The following is a 6,091-nucleotide window of genomic DNA, read 5'->3' as shown; positions in this document are numbered from 1 at the left end:
GGTCAAGAGGTTCTACTGTAACCAAGATTATAAAACCCCTTTTGGAGTGTGAACCTCTGGGATTTTCTCTCTTACTGTTTCCCTGTGTTTAGGAGCTTCTTCTGGCTCTCAGTCAGTCCTTGGCCAGGCAAGCCACCTTGAATTTTCTCCTTACTTTTCGTGTTTTCCGTCACTTCTCTGGTGAATTCTAGCATTCTCTCCTAGGGAATCTGTTCGAAATGTAAGTATCTGCTTTCTATTCTGGATCCTCTCCATAGAGAGGCACATACTACTTATGTGTAGTTAGCTGTTTTGGTACTCTACTCCTTGTATTTTTAATATTAATTTCTTATCTCTATACAATGCACTGTGCTTGGCATCTTACCCGTGTCTTTATTTCAATTATTTGATCCTGCAAGGTAAACACTATTATTCTCATTTTATAAATAAAGACACTGAAATTGAGAGTTCATCAGTAATAAGTCCAATGTTTCATAGAAAAATATTCTGTCTAGATTTGTCTAGCTTCAAACTTTGTTCTTTCTGTTTCTCTTACTGCTACTTCTATGGCTGGGGAAATAGACTGACTTTCACATGTGCCTTAGTTTGGCTTAGAGATATTGTTTATGGTGGTCCCCAAGGACAGAGAGCTTTACTCCCCAGCATGGGATCAGAGAACATTTGTGCCCATCCAAGGCACAGACTGAATCAGGACTACATGCTCTGACCGAGTATAGTCCCAGGAGGAAGACTGGTTTTCATTCCAGGTTTTCTGATCATTTTATGTAACTTCAATGAACCATTGCTTTGGGACAGTGATTCTCTTACTTTTAGCTGAAAGAAAGATCATTGTGAGAGATAAATTTATTCCAAAAGTAGAGCAATGAGCTTAATCTCTCTTTCCCACCCCTATCCGACACACATAATTCTAGAAAATCTAATGGATCAAAAAGAAGAATATAATCAAATAAATTTAGGAAGATTGTCTTTTATTTTAAAATAAAAATCTTAACAACTTGACTTGTGAAGGGTTGTGAAGAGGATAGGAGAAATGTAACCTACAGAACTGTAGAAATAAGAGCATTTTTCAGGTCATGACCACATACCCATATTCTGTATTTCAGTGGTCCCAGATTTTCCCAATGAAGGTTTTGATCTTAGCATGGCAGACCTTCTGGATTAAGCAGCTAAAATTCTCAGGAGCTCTGCAATCCTAAGTATTAAGTCCTGAGCACACTCCTCAGGCATGCCCACTTTTTCACTGCATGAAATAAGGCCCAAAGAGGTCTGCTGGCTCTCATACATAATCTTTACAGTTTATTAGCTGTTATCATTTTCCACAATTCCTCTGCTGTGTCAATACAACTTATCAATCACCACACAACTCGCCTGTCCCCATAGATATTTTTCTACCCATACTTCCAATGTGCTTGAATCATCTCACTGTCAAGGGCATTCCTATCCACTAGGGCATTTTACTAATGTTGGTGAAAGTTCAGCCATTGGCCTTCTACCTTGTACCAGGGGTTATCCATGCCCCAATTCTATATGGTATGGGGTTCTTCTTGCCAGCAGGGCAATGAAGCTGTCCTTAAGCTTTTCTTAGAACTTCGTTTGTTAGATCATTGCTGATATCATTGATAAAGTTCTCCAAGAAGCAGATGCCAAGATGGAATTAGGCATGCAAGAGATTTATTGGTTGGAGGTATGGGTAAGTTCCAGTGAAAAATAAAGGACAGAGTTAGCAGGAAAGGAATAGGCAGAGGAAGAAATGATGTATGATGGACTCATAGTGGGGCAGGCACAATAAGGACCCCTGCCCTGCGTATGGAGGAAGTTTTTTGAGTAAACCCTCATTGTGCTTTCTAGAAAGAATTCTATCACCATTTTTTTCCACAGATCTTGACTTGGCTTTGTATAGAGATAGGGTCTTCTTTGACTGTTACCTTCCATGTCACATCTGAAATGACTACTAGGGACTCCCTAAAGGACATTCATCTTTGGGGCAAGTTTGGAAGTCTGAAGTTTGTTTAATTTTTTATTATTATCTTGTTTTTTATTTCAGCATATTACGGGGGTACAAATGTTTAGGTTACATATAGTGGCTTTGCCTCACCTGAGTAAGAGCTTCAAGTATGTTCATACCCCAGACAGTCTGCACACCACACTCATTAGGTGTGAATATACCCATCCTCTCCCCCTCCCACCTGCCCAACACCCAATGAATGTTACTACTATATGTGCACTTAGTGTTGGTCATTTAAGTCAGCTAATACCAAGGTGACAGTGAATACATATGGTGCTTGTTTTTCTATTCTTGGAATGGAAGCTTTTTAATTTGATCAGGTTCCATTTATTTATTTTGGTTGCTGCTGTGATTGCTTTGGGGGTCTTCTTCATAAATTCTTTGCCTAGGCCAATGTCTCAAAGAGTTTCCTCCTGCATTATCTTCTAGGAATCTTAAGCTTTCATGCCTTAGGTTTAAGTCTGTTATCCATCGTGAATTGATCTTTGTAAGAGGTGAGAGGTAGGGATCCAGTTTTAATGTTCTGCATGTAGTTATCCAGTTTTCCCAGCACTATTTATTGAAAAGAGATTCTTTTCCCCAGTGTATATTTTTGTTTGCTTTGTCAAAGATTAAATAATGATATGCAAATGGTTTCATTTCTGGGTTCTCAGTCCTGTTCCATAGATCTATATCTCTGTTCTTGTTCCAATACCATGCTGTTTTGGTTACTATAGCCTTGTAGTAAAGTTTTAAGTCTGGTAGACTGATACTTCCCAGTTTGTTCTTTTTGCTTAACATTGATTTGGCTATACGAGATCTCTGGTTCCACACAAAGCGTAGAATTATTTTTTCTACATCTGTAAAGAACCATGATGGTACTTTGATAGGGATTGCATTAATTCTGTAGATCATTTTAGGTAGCATGGACATTTTAACAATATTGATTCTACCAATCCATGAGCAAGGTAGATTTTTCCATCTGTTTACATCTTCTATAATTTCTTTTCTAGCAAATCAAAACCAACAGCTCATCAAAAAAAACAATTCACCATGACCAGGTGAGCTTTATCCTAGAGATGAAAGGTTGGTTCAAGATATGCAAATCTATAAATGCAATTCACCACATAAATAAAAGCAAGAACAAAGACCATATGATTCTCTCAATAGATGCAGAAAAAGCATTTGACAAAATCCAGCACAACTTTATGATAAAAACTCTTAACAAAATAGGCATGGATGGAACATACCTTAAAATTATTAATGCAATATATGATAAACTCACAGCCAATATCATACTGAATGGGGAAAAATTGAAAATATTTCTTCTTAGAACTGGAACCAGACAAGTTTGCCTACTATCTCCACTTCTATTCAACATAGTGCTAAAAGTCCTTTCCAGAGCAATTAGATAAGATGGGGAATTAAGGGCATCCAAATGGGAGCAGAAGAGATCAAACTCTCAGTCTTTGCCAATGATTTGATATTATATCTAGGAAACCCCAAGGATTCAACCAAGAGACTCCTGGAATTGATAAATGAATTCAATAAAATCTCAGGATACAAAATGCACACAAATCAGTGGCATTAATATATGCCAATAACAGTCAAGCCAAAAATCAAATAAAAAACACAGCACCTTTTACAATAGTTTCAAAGAAAATTAAATATCTAGGAATATATTTAACGAAAGAGGTGAGAGACATATGTAGGGAGAACTACGAAACAATACATGAGATTTTGACTTTTTCCAAATACTTTTCCTAGAGCGTTAAGCCTGGTAAGCATTCTGCTTTTCAATTCATCACAGACAATTGACTTACAAGATGTTTTACCACAGCATCCAAGGATCTCAGATTTCAAGCTCAACTGCTAATCTAACATCACATAGTTTGAGTTTATCTTATGGCAGAATCTAATCATACGGTACCAATGGCTATAATAATAAGGGTGATCTGTTAATAACAGATCAACCTGTTAATAACACTGTTAATAACAAAACAACCAAATTAATTCAGTTGCTTAAGGACTATGGAATGTTATTTTTTCTCATGAAACATTCTGAGGTTGGGTGGGGGAGGTTGTTTCCAGTGGATTGGCAATTGACAGTATCTTTACCATCTTCAGCAAGTGACTTCTAGGGTGACTCTGGTCATCACCATTTCAGCCTAAAGAGCATGGAGATGCACACATAGAAGTCTAAAAGAGACATGCATTATTTCCATCTACATATCATTTGGAGGAATTTAGTCATGTGATATAATTCTAAGGGGCCTGGGGAATGTACTTCCACATAGCCTAGTTACTATTCTATTAGGATGAAAGAAGGTGAGAATGTATTCCAATTGACAGCCTATTACTGCCAATCTTCTTTATGTAAGACATGTCAAGTAGTTTTTGCCTCAAACACAACATATCAAGAACATAATGCATTATTTTTCCCCCAATCTAGCTCTTCTTCCTGCTGATTTTATATTAATTAATGATACTACCATTTTTCTAGTTATAGATACACAGTATTGGAGAGATTGTTGGCTCCTTCCTTTCTCCAGTTGCCAATGTATGCCTGGTCACAGAGAAATTGTTTGTTCTGCCTGGCTATGTCTTCCACACTTGTCTCCTCTTCACCAATTTAGGTCAGTCCTCACTACCACTTACTTCAATTATTGTGAGGACTTCTTGAGTTAGCTCCAATTGAACAGTTCCAAATGTTTTCCTAATTTCCATATAACCTGATGAATTAGTCTTTCCAAAGCACATCTCTGAACTATCCATTTCCTGTTCAACAGTTCTTCAGAACATGCATAAAATTAAATACAAATTAGCCTGCTGTGCAATCAGAGTAGCCTTGTCTTCCACACCATTGGCTTTTACACCAAACTTTCCCCATAGGATTAGCTGCCAATGGCAAAACACATCTCATGTTTTCCCACTTTCAAGCTTTTGCTTACCCTAATCTGTACTTTGAAATTCACTTTTCCTCTATTTTGTGAGTTAGCATAGATGAACCATAGGCTCTGGATACCTGAATTGTAATCTCTGCTCTACCACTAGCTTATCCAGCTTGACCGGTTATTTAGTATCTCTGAGCCTCTGTTTCTTCATTTCTAAAAGAACATAATAACACCCACTTCATACAGGGCTGTTGTCAGGAATGAATATAATAACTTGTATAAAGTGTCTGAGTATAATAAGTGCACAACTAAGGTTAATTTGCTTTCTCCTTTTATCTGTTGAACTTATGCCTCCTTGAAGTACTGTACTACCTCCTCCAGTAAGCCATAATTCTAGTCTTGTCAAAGATAAATCCTCAAATATTAATGTGCTTCTTAGGATGGGTTTGAGCTCTTGCACCTCTGCTATTGCTATAAGGAAAGCACGTCATGGGTAGCCCACTAGCCCAGGAAGAATAAGAGATATACATACAGAGTAGATCTGAGCACAACCTGTAGCCCAGAACCACTTCCAGCCAAGACAAGTCCAGTGTAGCCAAAGCTTAGTCAACATATAAATGTGGGTATTAAGAATAAATGATTTGTTGTCTTGGGCCACTGAGTTTGCAGTGGTTTTGTATGAGCATTGTTGTAACAAAACTGATAGATACACATTGTAATACTAAACATAGTACACTCAACATACATTTAAATTTTATAAAATTTGACTTAATAAATCAGAAGTGTAATCATACTAATATTAATTATGCTCCCTTAAAGCTTTTCTTTCTTCAATTTTGGTTTTTTAATAAGAAAATGGTATCAGTAATATATATGTGTATTTATATAGTTTTCATATATATATGTATATATATAATTATATATATTGTTTTTTCATGTCAGAAAAATTTGACCCAAAACCCAGCACCTCAGTGAAGCTGTTCAGCACCAACCAGTAAGTCAGTCATCCTGAAAATGGCAATAACCAAGGAATGGCATTGTAGAACACATGGAGTATGTAGTATACTTCCCTTTTAAGGTAATTCATATAGAACAGAATGGAAATTCAATTTAAACTGCACTTTGAAGTTCTATGAAATATTTGCAACAAAAATAATAACAGCTACTGTTTATTTACTACCTATTAATAGTATGCCACATACCAAACACAGTG

This window comes from Microcebus murinus, chromosome 4 (assembly GCF_040939455.1).
Source record: "Microcebus murinus isolate Inina chromosome 4, M.murinus_Inina_mat1.0, whole genome shotgun sequence".
NCBI classification, from domain to species: domain Eukaryota; kingdom Metazoa; phylum Chordata; class Mammalia; order Primates; family Cheirogaleidae; genus Microcebus; species Microcebus murinus.
Note: the sequence above shows the minus strand (reverse complement) of the source record.